General features: G+C 38.2%; 11 non-coding genes across 11 annotated transcripts; all 11 read left to right on the forward strand.

Annotated features, from left to right (window-relative positions):
* Positions 1–47: 47 nt before the first annotated feature.
* Positions 48–131, forward strand: Trnal-cag (transfer RNA leucine (anticodon CAG)). The gene has a single exon. It is a non-coding gene; the product is annotated as a tRNA-Leu (tRNA).
* A 1,130-nt stretch (positions 132–1,261) lies between these two features.
* Trnal-cag (transfer RNA leucine (anticodon CAG)) lies at positions 1,262–1,345 on the forward strand. The gene has a single exon. It is a non-coding gene; the product is annotated as a tRNA-Leu (tRNA).
* A 330-nt stretch (positions 1,346–1,675) lies between these two features.
* Positions 1,676–1,759, forward strand: Trnal-cag (transfer RNA leucine (anticodon CAG)). Its single transcript has one exon. It is a non-coding gene; the product is annotated as a tRNA-Leu (tRNA).
* A 320-nt stretch (positions 1,760–2,079) lies between these two features.
* On the forward strand, positions 2,080–2,163 carry Trnal-cag (transfer RNA leucine (anticodon CAG)). The gene has a single exon. It is a non-coding gene; the product is annotated as a tRNA-Leu (tRNA).
* A 726-nt stretch (positions 2,164–2,889) lies between these two features.
* On the forward strand, positions 2,890–2,973 carry Trnal-cag (transfer RNA leucine (anticodon CAG)). The gene has a single exon. It is a non-coding gene; the product is annotated as a tRNA-Leu (tRNA).
* Positions 2,974–3,303: 330 nt separating this feature from the next.
* On the forward strand, positions 3,304–3,387 carry Trnal-cag (transfer RNA leucine (anticodon CAG)). Its single transcript has one exon. It is a non-coding gene; the product is annotated as a tRNA-Leu (tRNA).
* A 1,130-nt stretch (positions 3,388–4,517) lies between these two features.
* On the forward strand, positions 4,518–4,601 carry Trnal-cag (transfer RNA leucine (anticodon CAG)). The gene has a single exon. It is a non-coding gene; the product is annotated as a tRNA-Leu (tRNA).
* Positions 4,602–4,921: 320 nt separating this feature from the next.
* On the forward strand, positions 4,922–5,005 carry Trnal-cag (transfer RNA leucine (anticodon CAG)). Its single transcript has one exon. It is a non-coding gene; the product is annotated as a tRNA-Leu (tRNA).
* Positions 5,006–5,325: 320 nt separating this feature from the next.
* Trnal-cag (transfer RNA leucine (anticodon CAG)) lies at positions 5,326–5,409 on the forward strand. The gene has a single exon. It is a non-coding gene; the product is annotated as a tRNA-Leu (tRNA).
* A 322-nt stretch (positions 5,410–5,731) lies between these two features.
* Positions 5,732–5,815, forward strand: Trnal-cag (transfer RNA leucine (anticodon CAG)). The gene has a single exon. It is a non-coding gene; the product is annotated as a tRNA-Leu (tRNA).
* Positions 5,816–6,135: 320 nt separating this feature from the next.
* Trnal-cag (transfer RNA leucine (anticodon CAG)) lies at positions 6,136–6,219 on the forward strand. The gene has a single exon. It is a non-coding gene; the product is annotated as a tRNA-Leu (tRNA).
* Positions 6,220–6,957: the final 738 nt, after the last annotated feature.

Raw genomic sequence — 6,957 nt, forward strand, 5'->3', positions numbered from 1 at the left:
GGGTGCTGAGATATAAAGGGACAAATTAGTGCCAATTTTGATGTCTTGTCAGGATGGCCGAGTGGTCTAAGGCGCTGCGTTCAGGTCGCAGTCTGGTTCTCCAGGCGTGGGTTCGAATCCCACTTCTGACAAATTGTATATTTTTATTGGCACCTATACATGTTATAGACATCTCAGGAACAGTTTAACCATTGAAAAAGATGTTTGACACAATACCGCCAATTCTTAGATGCGCAAACTCTGTTTTTAATGAAAAGAACCTCTTTAAATCTCGTTTCTGAACGAGGATATTCTCTTAATTGACATGCAAGAAGTGTTTTATCGAAGCAATTACTTATAATTCTATCTATAAAAGCTTGATCTGATCCAGGACTCTAACTAGGCTTGAATTGAAGCATTTATTTGGGTGCTGAGATATAAAGGGACAAATTAGTGTCAATTTTGATGTCTTGTCAGAATGGCCGAGTGGTCTAAGGCGCTGCGTTCAGGTCGCAGTCTGGTTCTCCAGGCGTGGGTTCGAATCCCACTTCTGACAAATTGTATATTTTTATTGGCACCTATACATGTTATAGACATCTCAGGAACAGTTTAACCATTGAAAAAGATGTTTGACACAATATACCGCCAATTCTTAGATGCGCAAACCCTGTTTTTAATGAAAAGAACCTCTTTAAATCTCGTTTCTAAACGAGGATATTCTCTTAATTGACATGCAAGAAGTGTTTTATCGAAGCAATTACTTATAATTCTATCTATAAAAGCTTGATCTGATCCAGGACTCTAACTAGGCTTGAATTGAAGCATTTATTTGGGTGCTGAGATATAAAGGGACAAATAAGTGTCAATTTTGATGTCTTGTCAGGATGACCGAGTGGTCTAAGGCGCTGCGTTCAGGTCGCAGTCTGGTTCTCCAGGCGTGGGTTCGAATCCCACTTCTGACAAATTGTATATTTTTATTGGCACCTATACATGTTATAGACATCTCAGGATCAGTTTAACCATTGAAAAAGATGTTTGACACAATACCGCCAATTCTTAGATGCGCAAACTCTGTTTTTAATGAAAAGAACCTCTTTAAATCTCGTTTCTGAACGAGGATATTCTCTTAATTGACATGCAAGAAGTGTTTTATCGAAGCAATTACTTATAATTCTATCTATAAAAGCTTGATCTGATCCAGGACTCTAACTAGGCTTGAATTGAAGCATTTATTTGGGTGCTGAGATATAAAGGGACAAATTAGTGTCAATTTTGATGTCTTGTCAGGATGGCCGAGTGGTCTAAGGCGCTGCGTTCAGGTCGCAGTCTGGTTCTCCAGGCGTGGGTTCGAATCCCACTTCTGACAAATTGTATATTTTTATTGGCACCTATACATGTTATAGACATCTCAGGAACAGTTTAACCATTGAAAAAGATGTTTGACACAATACCGCCAATTCTTAGATGCGCAAACTCTGTTTTTTAATGAAAAGAACCTCTTTAAACATGTTAAATCTCGTTTCTGAACGAGGATATTCTCTTAATTGACATGCAAGAAGTGTTTTATCGAAGCAATTACTTATAATTCTATCTATAAAAGCTTGATCTGATCCAGGACTCTAACTAGGCTTGAATTGAAGCATTTATTTGGGTGCTGAGATATAAAGGGACAAATTAGTGTCAATTTTGATGTCTTGTCAGGATGGCCGAGTGGTCTAAGGCGCTGCGTTCAGGTCGCAGTCTGGTTCTCCAGGCGTGGGTTCGAATCCCACTTCTGACAAATTGTATATTTTTATTGGCACCTATACATGTTATAGACATCTCAGGAACAGTTTAACCATTGAAAAAGATGTTTGACACAATACCGCCAATTCTTAGATGCGCAAACTCTGTTTTTAATGAAAAGAACCTCTTTAAATCTCGTTTCTGAACGAGGATATTCTCTTAATTGACATGCAAGAAGTGTTTTATCGAAGCAATTACTTATAATTCTATCTATAAAAGCTTGATCTGATCCAGGACTCTAACTAGGCTTGAATTGAAGCATTTATTTGGGTGCTGAGATATAAAGGGACAAATTAGTGTCAATTTTGATGTCTTGTCAGGATGGCCGAGTGGTCTAAGGCGCTGCGTTCAGGTCGCAGTCTGGTTCTCCAGGCGTGGGTTCGAATCCCACTTCTGACAAATTGTATATTTTTATTGGCACCTATACATGTTATAGACATCTCAGGAACAGTTTAACCATTGAAAAAGATGTTTGACACAATATACCGCCAATTCTTAGATGCGCAAACCCTGTTTTTAATGAAAAGAACCTCTTTAAATCTCGTTTCTAAACGAGGATATTCTCTTAATTGACATGCAAGAAGTGTTTTATCGAAGCAATTACTTATAATTCTATCTATAAAAGCTTGATCTGATCCAGGACTCTAACTAGGCTTGAATTGAAGCATTTATTTGGGTGCTGAGATATAAAGGGACAAATTAGTGTCAATTTTGATGTCTTGTCAGGATGACCGAGTGGTCTAAGGCGCTGCGTTCAGGTCGCAGTCTGGTTCTCCAGGCGTGGGTTCGAATCCCACTTCTGACAAATTGTATATTTTTATTGGCACCTATACATGTTATAGACATCTCAGGAACAGTTTAACCATTGAAAAAGATGTTTGACACAATACCGCCAATTCTTAGATGCGCAAACTCTGTTTTTAATGAAAAGAACCTCTTTAAATCTCGTTTCTGAACGAGGATATTCTCTTAATTGACATGCAAGAAGTGTTTTATCGAAGCAATTACTTATAATTCTATCTATAAAAGCTTGATCTGATCCAGGACTCTAACTAGGCTTGAATTGAAGCATTTATTTGGGTGCTGAGATATAAAGGGACAAATTAGTGTCAATTTTGATGTCTTGTCAGGATGGCCGAGTGGTCTAAGGCGCTGCGTTCAGGTCGCAGTCTGGTTCTCCAGGCGTGGGTTCGAATCCCACTTCTGACAAATTGTATATTTTTATTGGCACCTATACATGTTATAGACATCTCAGGAACAGTTTAACCATTGAAAAAGATGTTTGACACAATACCGCCAATTCTTAGATGCGCAAACTCTGTTTTTTAATGAAAAGAACCTCTTTAAACATGTTAAATCTCGTTTCTGAACGAGGATATTCTCTTAATTGACATGCAAGAAGTGTTTTATCGAAGCAATTACTTATAATTCTATCTATAAAAGCTTGATCTGATCCAGGACTCTAACTAGGCTTGAATTGAAGCATTTATTTGGGTGCTGAGATATAAAGGGACAAATTAGTGTCAATTTTGATGTCTTGTCAGGATGGCCGAGTGGTCTAAGGCGCTGCGTTCAGGTCGCAGTCTGGTTCTCCAGGCGTGGGTTCGAATCCCACTTCTGACAAATTGTATATTTTTATTGGCACCTATACATGTTATAGACATCTCAGGAACAGTTTAACCATTGAAAAAGATGTTTGACACAATACCGCCAATTCTTAGATGCGCAAACTCTGTTTTTAATGAAAAGAACCTCTTTAAATCTCGTTTCTGAACGAGGATATTCTCTTAATTGACATGCAAGAAGTGTTTTATCGAAGCAATTACTTATAATTCTATCTATAAAAGCTTGATCTGATCCAGGACTCTAACTAGGCTTGAATTGAAGCATTTATTTGGGTGCTGAGATATAAAGGGACAAATTAGTGTCAATTTTGATGTCTTGTCAGGATGGCCGAGTGGTCTAAGGCGCTGCGTTCAGGTCGCAGTCTGGTTCTCCAGGTGTGGGTTCGAATCCCACTTCTGACAAATTGTATATTTTTATTGGCACCTATACATGTTATAGACATCTCAGGAACAGTTTAACCATTGAAAAAGATGTTTGACACAATATACCGCCAATTCTTAGATGCGCAAACCCTGTTTTTAATGAAAAGAACCTCTTTAAATCTCGTTTCTAAACGAGGATATTCTCTTAATTGACATGCAAGAAGTGTTTTATCGAAGCAATTACTTATAATTCTATCTATAAAAGCTTGATCTGATCCAGGACTCTAACTAGGCTTGAATTGAAGCATTTATTTGGGTGCTGAGATATAAAGGGACAAATTAGTGTCAATTTTGATGTCTTGTCAGGATGACCGAGTGGTCTAAGGCGCTGCGTTCAGGTCGCAGTCTGGTTCTCCAGGCGTGGGTTCGAATCCCACTTCTGACAAATTGTATATTTTTATTGGCACCTATACATGTTATAGACATCTCAGGATCAGTTTAACCATTGAAAAAGATGTTTGACACAATACCGCCAATTCTTAGATGCGCAAACTCTGTTTTTAATGAAAAGAACCTCTTTAAATCTCGTTTCTGAACGAGGATATTCTCTTAATTGACATGCAAGAAGTGTTTTATCGAAGCAATTACTTATAATTCTATCTATAAAAGCTTGATCTGATCCAGGACTCTAACTAGGCTTGAATTGAAGCATTTATTTGGGTGCTGAGATATAAAGGGACAAATTAGTGTCAATTTTGATGTCTTGTCAGGATGGCCGAGTGGTCTAAGGCGCTGCGTTCAGGTCGCAGTCTGGTTCTCCAGGCGTGGGTTCGAATCCCACTTCTGACAAATTGTATATTTTTATTGGCACCTATACATGTTATAGACATCTCAGGATCAGTTTAACCATTGAAAAAGATGTTTGACACAATACCGCCAATTCTTAGATGCGCAAACTCTGTTTTTAATGAAAAGAACCTCTTTAAATCTCGTTTCTGAACGAGGATATTCTCTTAATTGACATGCAAGAAGTGTTTTATCGAAGCAATTACTTATAATTCTATCTATAAAAGCTTGATCTGATCCAGGACTCTAACTAGGCTTGAATTGAAGCATTTATTTGGGTGCTGAGATATAAAGGGACAAATTAGTGTCAATTTTGATGTCTTGTCAGGATGGCCGAGTGGTCTAAGGCGCTGCGTTCAGGTCGCAGTCTGGTTCTCCAGGCGTGGGTTCGAATCCCACTTCTGACAAATTGTATATTTTTATTGGCACCTATACATGTTATAGACATCTCAGGATCAGTTTAACCATTGAAAAAGATGTTTGACACAATACCGCCAATTCTTAGATGCGCAAACTCTGTTTTTAATGAAAAGAACCTCTTTAAATCTCGTTTCTGAACGAGGATATTCTCTTAATTGACATGCAAGAAGTGTTTTATCGAAGCAATTACTTATAATTCTATCTATAAAAGCTTGATCTGATCCAGGACTCTAACTAGGCTTGAATTGAAGCATTTATTTGGGTGCTGAGATATAAAGGGACAAATTAGTGTCAATTTTGATGTCTTGTCAGGATGGCCGAGTGGTCTAAGGCGCTGCGTTCAGGTCGCAGTCTGGTTCTCCAGGCGTGGGTTCGAATCCCACTTCTGACAAATTGTATATTTTTATTGGCACCTATACATGTTATAGACATCTCAGGAACAGTTTAACCATTGAAAAAGATGTTTGACACAATATACCGCCAATTCTTAGATGCGCAAACCCTGTTTTTAATGAAAAGAACCTCTTTAAATCTCGTTTCTAAACGAGGATATTCTCTTAATTGACATGCAAGAAGTGTTTTATCGAAGCAATTACTTATAATTCTATCTATAAAAGCTTGATCTGATCCAGGACTCTAACTAGGCTTGAATTGAAGCATTTGTTTGGGTGCTGAGATATAAAGGGACAAATTAGTGTCAATTTTGATGTCTTGTCAGGATGGCCGAGTGGTCTAAGGCGCTGCGTTCAGGTCGCAGTCTGGTTCTCCAGGCGTGGGTTCGAATCCCACTTCTGACAAATTGTATATTTTTATTGGCACCTATACATGTTATAGACATCTCAGGATCAGTTTAACCATTGAAAAAGATGTTTGACACAATACCGCCAATTCTTAGATGCGCAAACTCTGTTTTTAATGAAAAGAACCTCTTTAAATCTCGTTTCTGAACGAGGATATTCTCTTAATTGACATGCAAGAAGTGTTTTATCGAAGCAATTACTTATAATTCTATCTATAAAAGCTTGATCTGATCCAGGACTCTAACTAGGCTTGAATTGAAGCATTTATTTGGGTGCTGAGATATAAAGGGACAAATTAGTGTCAATTTTGATGTCTTGTCAGGATGGCCGAGTGGTCTAAGGCGCTGCGTTCAGGTCGCAGTCTGGTTCTCCAGGCGTGGGTTCGAATCCCACTTCTGACAAATTGTATATTTTTATTGGCACCTATACATGTTATAGACATCTCAGGAACAGTTTAACCATTGAAAAAGATGTTTGACACAATACCGCCAATTCTTAGATGCGCAAACTCTGTTTTTTAATGAAAAGAACCTCTTTAAACATGTTAAATCTCGTTTCTGAACGAGGATATTCTCTTAATTGACATGCAAGAAGTGTTTTATCGAAGCAATTACTTATAATTCTATCTATAAAAGCTTGATCTGATCCAGGACTCTAACTAGGCTTGAATTGAAGCATTTATTTGGGTGCTGAGATATAAAGGGACAAATTAGTGTCAATTTTGATGTCTTGTCAGGATGGCCGAGTGGTCTAAGGCGCTGCGTTCAGGTCGCAGTCTGGTTCTCCAGGCTATCGTTTCACAAAAGATCGTAAATCGTACGATTTACGACTGGTCGTAGGATATGTTACCGACCAAGTTTACGAGTGTTTCACAAACGTGTCGGAATAATTATCGTACGACTTCCGATTACCGACCTCGGTTTTAACAGCTCTTTTGTGTGAAGGTCAGAAAATGGAGTCAACACGCACCTGTCAGTTCGTAAATAAACAATTTTGGGTTCTCGATTGTTCAGATTGTAAAAGTAGAACGTGCTGTTCGTACGAGAAAACGTCGAAATTAGATCCTTACAGGTAAATATGTGTTATGTCTCCTTTTTTATGCTTTCCGTCTGGTAAACATGGTAAAACCATCCCGGGTA

Source organism: Mytilus californianus, unplaced genomic scaffold (genome assembly GCF_021869535.1).
Source record: "Mytilus californianus isolate M0D057914Y unplaced genomic scaffold, xbMytCali1.0.p SCAF_121, whole genome shotgun sequence".
Classification (NCBI taxonomy): Eukaryota; Metazoa; Mollusca; class Bivalvia; order Mytilida; family Mytilidae; genus Mytilus; species Mytilus californianus.